At 32.4% G+C, this 9100-nt stretch overlaps 1 protein-coding gene across 1 annotated transcript in view; it reads left to right on the forward strand.

Annotated features, from left to right (window-relative positions):
• Nucleotides 1-1027: 1027 nt before the first annotated feature.
• LOC108967330 (growth/differentiation factor 8) overlaps nucleotides 1028-9100 on the forward strand; it is a gene marked incomplete at its 5' end in the record, with an annotated part of 18686 nt that continues 10613 nt past the window's right edge. The window contains 1 exon segment of the mRNA XM_018930655.1: nucleotides 1028-1477.

A 9100-nucleotide genomic window follows, 5' to 3' on the forward strand; every position in this document is an offset into this window, starting at 1 on the left:
CGATCGATTTGTATTGCAGCTTTATGGTGTAGTGGTYCGATCTGTTACCTGAAGATATCTAATCAAATAAAACATGTTTTTACAGAATCATCTGTTTGCATCGTCCAACATCGAAGGTTGCAACATTTGAGCAGTCTCTCGGGGGTATTCAGAATCTGTGTAAAATGTTAGATTGATATTTCAAAATATTTTTGTAAATTTATCTTAGTCGTTTCACAGATATTTGAACAAAAGTTTTGACCCACTCTTGACATTAATGCATGGATTTGTCTGCCACGTAGAATCTGTAAACAAATTGAGTTAAATAGGATTTGATTTGAGCGCTGCTATTATTCGGACCACAACTGTGCACAAACATACTCACATACTTACTCCCGAAACGGTCTTATCACTCCAAACTTGTGCTTTTCACACCCGCAATGCGTCCAGCGCACAAGCTACCGCCGACAACTTCATAGCTTCGAGTGTTATTGTTGTTGTCATTGTGCTCATACTAACTCACTCTACAACGTTTTTTTGTTGTCCTCTTTGGCTTTTTGGTTTTGACGAACTGTTGTTGCTGCTTCCGATCGTATCAACGCGATGTTGGAAAGCCCCCGAGTAGGCGCCTCGACAGTTGCTGATAGGAATACACACGCACACATACGCACAAATGTAGGTACACACATGTAGCCTAGCACTCATGATTAGCATCTGCTGCTGCTGCAGCTTTTGAGCCTACAAACAGCGAACTCAYAGAGTCTGCTTGTGTCCAATGTACGCCGGGGAAGTCATCTCGCAAATTATTCACTCGTAGGAGATCCCAGCGTTTGGACGTGTTGTTACGCTTTCGGAAATAAATAGAAACGGTATTTGGTTTTCAAATAATTAAATGAAAGTGATTKCAATAGCAATAGCAATCAGTAAAAGTCAAAAGTGTGACACAAGCATTGTGGAATAAAAATACAAATTTACAAATTAGTAAGCTAATTAAAAAGTGACAATTAAAAATAATAATAACAACACATACATATTTATACATACATATATATAAATAAATATTGCATCTAAAGTTRAAAGAGTGCAGCAAAACAACAGCAACAACTATAAATAAATAGTTAGGAAAATAAAAATTAGACACACACACGAATTAACAGATCAGAAATTAAAATATAATAGAAGCAAAAAAACATTGCAGAAAAATAAAACAATTCTAAAAGCAAAATTAAAAAAATTTAAGAGGCTAAAAGGTGTGCACGCGCTAACAAATTAATCGAGAAACGAGAAGCCAACGGTGCAAATCTTGAGTTTTGAAGTGTATTTTTCTGGTGATAATGAAAATTGAACTCGTGAATTCGACAAACATAATGTGACAAAAATGAGTTGAACATTTTCAAATAAAATAACGGATTTCTACAATTTATGTTTTTAAAATGATTTCGTGACATTTAAATGTGCATATGTATATCGATTAAAAACTGTGAATTTTTTTGAAAAGGTGAGTGGATATTATATTCAACAGAATGAAATAATATTAGTAATAAAAATTAGCTAAAATAAATTAATTTTTGAAAAACACAATATTCTAATATAAACGAAAATAAGCTGACGTAATTTGAAAAAAAAAATGTAATAAAACCTTGTATTAATTATTTTTGTTTTTATAAATTTGCTTTTGCAAAAATCAGAATTTTTTAAAACTATTGTTACATTTATTAAAACGCAAAACCTTGGTAGCAATTTTTTATTGTGTGCATATTTGGGGTACTCCCCACTTATCATAAAATATTGTAAAATCATAAAATTATATATTTTTACACTTGTTTAAAAAAAATCAGTTTACATGATTACAATTCTCAATGGTATGTTGAGACTCTCGAACTCCTAATTGTGTTTCTGCAATATAAAATTTTTACAGTCTCTATGGAAAGCTTTTCAAAAATGTCCTTAGACATAATATTATATTAAGCTGTTATAACTTTTAATACGACATTGAAATTAGTATTAGAAGGACTTACTAATTACCCTAGTAATAGTCAATGGTTATTAATAAAGTATTATGAAAAATATAATCTGAAAGCTCTCTCCTTACACTCTTCTCAATAGTTTATACGTTATACGATCGTATCAAAAAGTTAAGTTTTTTTTTTTTTTTTTTTTTTTTTTTTTTTTTTTTTTTTTTTTTTTTTTTTTTTTTTTTTTTTTTTTTTTTTTTTTTTTTTTTTTTTTTTTTTGAGGGCGTGCTCTTTAAAAATAGTTTTCCAAATAAAAGATTTTTTTTCCTAGATTTTACTGTAGTAAACTTTAAGTTTCTAATTACCCCTATATTTGTACATATGTCGAATAATAATATTCGATTTTCATGGCAAAATACATTCTGATTATTCTTTTCTCTTTGAATAATTACAAACAACATGCTTTGTAAATTTATTAACAGAAAGAGCAGGAAGCTTTGAGCGAAAATCTGCGAAGTATGTAATTCGGTCGGCGTCCTAAAACTATGCAACGGCTTTAACAGTTTCAAATATCTAACTATATGTTTTTTGATTAAATATCTAATAAATAATGAGCATCCTATCATAAAGCCATGTTGGATGGTTAGGATAAACTGATAAAGCTATATTAATCACGTACTCTAAAAAGCTCACGACAGATGACTCAAAATCTAACTATGAAAATAACACGTTTTTACTTTCTTGTCTTCTTGCTATCTTTATATAAYGATAATTTCTTAAAAAACGGATTAAAATAAAAGCTGTTATGGATATAGCTTTTCGTACACTACTTTTATTAGTAGATATGTTTCATTATAATTGGTTAACTGTATRCAAAGTACATATGTATGTGTTATTATCATACAAACATATATCTGTATGTGATATATATATATCTGTATGTGTCAGTTATATACTATCTATTCAAGTATATACATATGTATTTTGAAYTTTTTAACTCTGAACTCTCTACTACAACCAAAGCTCGAGCTTTTTTCGATAGTTTTGGCAAAAGATAAGGAATTTAGTTCTAGACCATAGGAGTCTGAATATATTTGTAAGGATCGAATTCTACATATTTGAAAATCTCACAGCAACTCGCATAAAATAACTACTACATCTAACATACAAAAGCAGCATAAAAGCTTTGCTCATCATTACACAAAGAGAGCGTTCTGCTATGCTTTATCATTCTTAACATATTGGTAACAGYAGTCAGTCATGCATGTGCCGTGTGTACTCCTAAATGAGAGAGCGAAGCGATTTCAAATTCTCAGAKTGCTAGTTTTGAATTTTGTGTTATGTAACGAATGTTGGAGGAGAAATCTAGTTGTACCAWACCATTGAACATTTCTCAAGAACGTTTCTTTTTCTAAGTTCTTATTTACGGTTTTTAGATCGCGTTCTTAATATCTATATTGCAGATCGGACAATATTTCATGAAAATTTATTATTATTTTAGGAAAATTATGTTGTGTGCCCGACCGTTTACTGCACGTTTACAGTACATCTAAAGCCTTAGAGATTTGCTCTCTCGTAATGAAAAATACATGAGAGAGCAAGAACAATGCTTTATAGTAGGATGGAATGCCAGACAGCATATTTAACAACTTCGTTTTATAACTGTAGAATTTAGTACTTATACGTCATTGATGAGCCAGATTATGCAGACTCGCTTATATCTAATCGAGCAATTATAGAAACGAAGTACATGTGYACTTGTTATACACCAGTCTATCTTWATGACTAACTCACTTAATGCGAATTAGATGTTTAYCTTATTTGTTGGCACAATGATAGTATAATTATTTTATTGATGTGATAGAGCTACCATAAGAGAAGGAAATAAATATAAGTAGGTACTTATGTGTCGACATTATCGCACCTGTYAACTGTATGTTTAGGCTTAATGTGTGCAAACAACGATAAACCTTTGGCAAAAACAGCATTTGAAAAATAAAACACACAGCAATTCGTGAGATTTCTAAATCAACTTTATTTATTTATTTATTTCATTTTTTTATTTGCGCTACTTGTTCTACTGTTTAGTGGTAAGCATGCAAAAGTCACGTGTCTAACATATGCTGGCAACGCGGTGGCTGCGTGAACCCGCAAGCCGTTACCACATAAATTAAAAAAGCAGAGAAGACACGAAAAGAAATATTATATGCCATGCCGATATTTCAGAAGATTATGGTGTGCAAAAGTTCAGAGCGGTGATGGAAAATATAATTCATTATAAATTTAATTCAGTAGTTAACTGATAAAGTTGAGCAAAGTATATTTTTATATGTACTAATACGTATAATATGGCTATTTGTACATATGTATGTGCAGCATTTATAATCATAGTTAATAGTAATTATATTTTAAGGGTTGATTAGAATGAAAGCGAGTAATTTGTTTGATAAAAAATTAATTACTAGGCATTTTTACTTTGACGCGCTCATGAAATACAATTAACCTGCCAGATTTTTATCATGGGAATGATACACGCGCTACTGTAGGTAATAATGAGCGTAGTAATGGTGACATAACATAACTTAAATGAAAACCCAAACTGACTGCACAAAATTAGGTTCCCGTCTGAAAGCTGTTTTATTTGAGAAATGATTTTTACCAAATTTGGTACAGATTATTGCCCAATGTATTACTACAATTTCCAAAAATATCGCACAGATCGCACCAATATAGCATAAAGACCGTTTTATACCTTTTTATGTTATAAAAAATGCACCTTTGCAGGATATTATAGCTCAGACGCAAATTGCCTCAGTTTGTAGAGAGTTTACATAGGGTGACAGACCTTTTCTCAATAATACATATTCCAATTAGATATTTGTATATTGAATACTTTTTGCTTATTAAATGTGATTATTTCCTAATTTTTTTAATTAATGTTCTATAATCAGTTAAACAGGTTTGGATCAAAATTTGATTTACTGACGATAAATTTATGTTTTGGCATAGATACAAATATATTGCTAAATCYTTCACTTCATTTGAGATATGTGGTTTGAAACCCTATTTTAAGCACAAAATGATACAACACTAGCTTTTAAATTCTCCAAAACAACTACTGTTGGGTTTTATTAAACTATGAGCTATTTAAAGGAGCGTGGGTCGAATCTTGAGGTTGACTGCAATGTWATTTCATTAGTTTTACCTATATCCTCTATTAAAAAACAAAATACAAAACAAACAAATTATTTTGAGGTTTTCTCTTTTGGTATTTACAACGTGCCTTCTTCGTCTTGTCTTATTTTATGGCTTTGTGCTTACACGCACACATACATATAATATACACACATACACTAGTGCGTTTGTAACGTTTTTTGAACTACGGTTATACCGTGGAGTCTCAGCGACGTGCTGGAAGACACACATAGAAGAAAGCATACCAGCAAAACAAGCCGCCATTTTATTCATCGCCCATTCGTTGCCGATCTCTGATTGGTCACTTCTTCGTGCGCGATGATAATTGTGTGGGTAGGCGTAGCTTTGTTAATGTCAAATGAYGAACTTTTTTTTGGGGTATTGTCACAAGTATAATTTCCACCGGCGCGCCGCTTGTCTGATTACCGTAATCTGCAACAACAGCAAAAACRTATGTCTGTTTGAATGTACGGCGGMTTGTTGAAGGTTATTTACCGCAGCGAAGTGCGCTTTTGCTATATTTTTCACTGCAATTCTGCTCAAATGTTCAATGCACTCGCAAATATTTGAAGCAGCAATTCTCCGTTTTTTTTTTTCTTTGGTATTATTTTTTACGACGCACACAGTACCTCRGTCCAAAACGGCGCCTATTAATACGGTGGCAATCTTTGTTGTGGCCATTTCAGAGGTTAGAAAAGGTGATTGAAGAGCATGCAAATAATATGTGAATGGTTTGTTTTGTATGTATATCATGGGAATTTCATGGCTCGTGAGATTTGAAATTTCGCAATCAAAATGTGAATAAACTTTATTTTGTCACAAAGTAATGCACCTATTTGCGTCCAAATTCAGTTTTCTAGGTCATTCACAAGCTCAAATGACGCCATAAAATGTGGGAGAGATAAGTATGAGTAAGTTGTTTGCKTGAAAACACTGTTATTTTTGCGCTTAAGATCCGGTTTTGTGATGTCTGTTACATATGTTACAACCTYAATACAAAATTTTAGGAGTTTATTTCAAGATTTCTTTTTTGACTTCAGATTTTCTATGACTTGCTTAATATAACTACTAATACATTCACATCATCCATACTTGCCTTGGAYAATTATCTGCGGCAAATTTCGTGAAGATTTCCTTTCAAATAAAAAAGTTTTCTATACAAGGACTTGAGCTTGATTGGCCATTTTGTATGACAGCTATATGCTATGGTAGTTCATTATCGTCTGTTCCGACAAATGAGAACAGAGAAAAGGACGTGTGTGTGTGTGCGAAGTTTCATATCGATATCTCTAAATCTGAGGGTCTAGTATGTGTATATAAAAGGCGTACGTGTCTAATTCGTCACCACTCGTCGCCCATATTTACTTTATAAGGTATTCGAAGTTTCCTTTACTTATCCGGCTATACTCGTACTAATAATTCTATTAATAAAAATATTTGTAAAGCTTCTCAAGTACTTGTGATTACTTGGAACAACCAAGGTGTAATTGAGTATACTTAACAGTAATGTGTCTGTCTGGTATGAGAATTGGTGATTGAAACAGCTCGCGCAGCTGTTCTAGTAAATTAACTGTATGTACATTTAAATATTATTCTACAACTACATGATTTAATTAAAATCGACACTGACTTGTATTTCTRCGGACATTTAAAATATGACCGCTTAATTAACTATTTATAAACATTTATTCTTCAAAATCAGTACTCCTGTTCACAAATCCAAAATCACGTGTAGCAAAAACCTACAAAGTTATATTCAAATTGCAATTGCATTGAAAGTGCTCACGTGACGTCATTAGCAAATCATTACAACAATGTTTAGTGATTACAATTGGCATGTTTTGTAGTTGAGTATTAACAGCTTAAACGATTCGATATACTGAAGTATTCGCCAAAGTATTTCACATATTTAAATAAACCTTTACAAAGTAGTTTACACTTTATAAAAATTAAAGATAATTACATATAACAGATATAATAACTATTTTCGAAAGCTTTGACATAGGTGCTTCTTTTAAAGTAGTTAAGGATCAAACAATCGAAAAATGTTTGTATCCAGGCATATCGTTCTCCGTAAGTGCCGTAAAGTGGTCTTAGATATCACATTTGATATCGACCGAGAACAATTTAGCTCATACTTCTTCAATTTGTATTCAATGGAAAGTATGCACGTCAAAGAATTTCAACATTTCAGCGGTAATTTTAGTGTTGTTATTCTTTAAAATGACATAATCTTATATATGAAAATGAATCGCAAAATTTGTTGCTAAGCGCATAACTCAAAAACCCCTGGACCAATTTTGCCAATTATTTTTTTAAAATGTTCACTGAGGTTCAAGGATGGTGTTTACGGCAAGAAAAATTCGAATAATTGCTGGAAAACCGCTAAAAACAGCCCTTTTCTTTTTCCCTTACAAACGAATGATTGTTTGTTTGTTAGTAACGGTAAGACAACGGCTTAACCAATCTTGATGAAATTTGCAGATATTGTCGTTGTGTATCGGGAAAGGTTTGGAAATAAAAAACCGTATGTTTTTCATGAGGAAAAGTCAGAAAATTGGATARTTCCAAAAATCAACTTTTTTCCATAGACATTTTTTTCAATTCWTATTTGTTTTGTTTTTCAATATTTTGATTTGCAAATTATTGAAATCGTTCAATTTCGGGCGATTGCGTTTTTAATCCCTCTATTCCAAAAAAAAAAAAAAAAAAATAATTGAAAATTATTCAGTGAAAACGTTATGAGTGTTTCACACAAAGTGATCAATTACAGATTGAAATTTGTTACGATGCCACGAAGAGATCGCGCTAATATCGTTCGGGGTTCTTTTTGGCGGCAACATCCAATGGCAGCCCAAGGCACATAACCAAGTACTCCTAGGATGCCATGACATACGTACGGAATTATGGATTACATTACGACTTTTCAAACAACAGTTACGATGTTTGATGGACTTTGTCTTGAAGCAACGTATATTTGGTGCTGTTAGATGCTAGATGTACTCTGTTGAGTGGCAAAAGAGAGCTTTGCCGCACGTACATCTATTTCTGTGGATAGTGAATGGTGGTTACACCAGATGAAATTGATGAACTCATTTCTGCGGAAATACCTGATGCAGAAAAATATCCAGTATTATGCGTATACGAAGTGGTGAAAACCAACATGGTTCATGGACCTTGCGGACACCACAATCCCACCTCGGTTTGTATGTCTGATAATAAATGCACGAAACACTATCCACGTGCTTTTCTTGGATATGATGATGGATGTCGACTCTATCGCCATCGCTCTCCAGACGACAATAGCAGAACACATAGCATTCAATTTAGACGCGTGAATATCGGAATTGACAACACATGGATCGTACCATATTCACCTCATATTATTGTTGAGTATTGCAGGTTGGTGAAATCGATCAAATACGTCACYAAAGAAAGCAAYAAGGCGATTATTGGYCTTGAAGRAGATGAGATSATCAAGTATCAAATAAGTCGATACGTGAACTACAACAAAGCGCTTTGTAGGATATTTACTTTTGCAATTYATGAAAGTTTTCCAACTGTTGTRCGTCTCGCGGTTTAAGGGRGAGCCTACTTTTTTTTWAATYTCTTTGAAAATAATCTCAGAACATTTCCCCAAAGTTATAGCTGGGAAATCGAAATATTTTCGAAGCTAGAAGGGAAATAGTTGCCGAGCATCTAGYCGATATATTAGCGATTGGGTAGAAAGCGAAAACTTTGACTCGGTTTTTCATTTTTACGACTTTTCTTAATTAGCRGGTAGGATAGGAAATTTATTATCTTTGGCATTCAACTATCTTCTAATTAAACTAAAAAAACTATAAAAGTAAATTTTTTTTGGTCAAAAATTTTTTTAATTTTTTTTACTTTAATTTTTGCTTCCCAAAGGCAGAATACCAAAGATTTCGTATCCGAAAAATTTGAGAATGATGTTTAAATATATAACTATG

The sequence above is a fragment of the Bactrocera latifrons genome, unplaced genomic scaffold (genome assembly GCF_001853355.1).
Source record: "Bactrocera latifrons isolate USDA-ARS-PBARC rearing strain unplaced genomic scaffold, ASM185335v1 scaffold_183, whole genome shotgun sequence".
NCBI lineage: Eukaryota > Metazoa > Arthropoda > Insecta > Diptera > Tephritidae > Bactrocera > Bactrocera latifrons.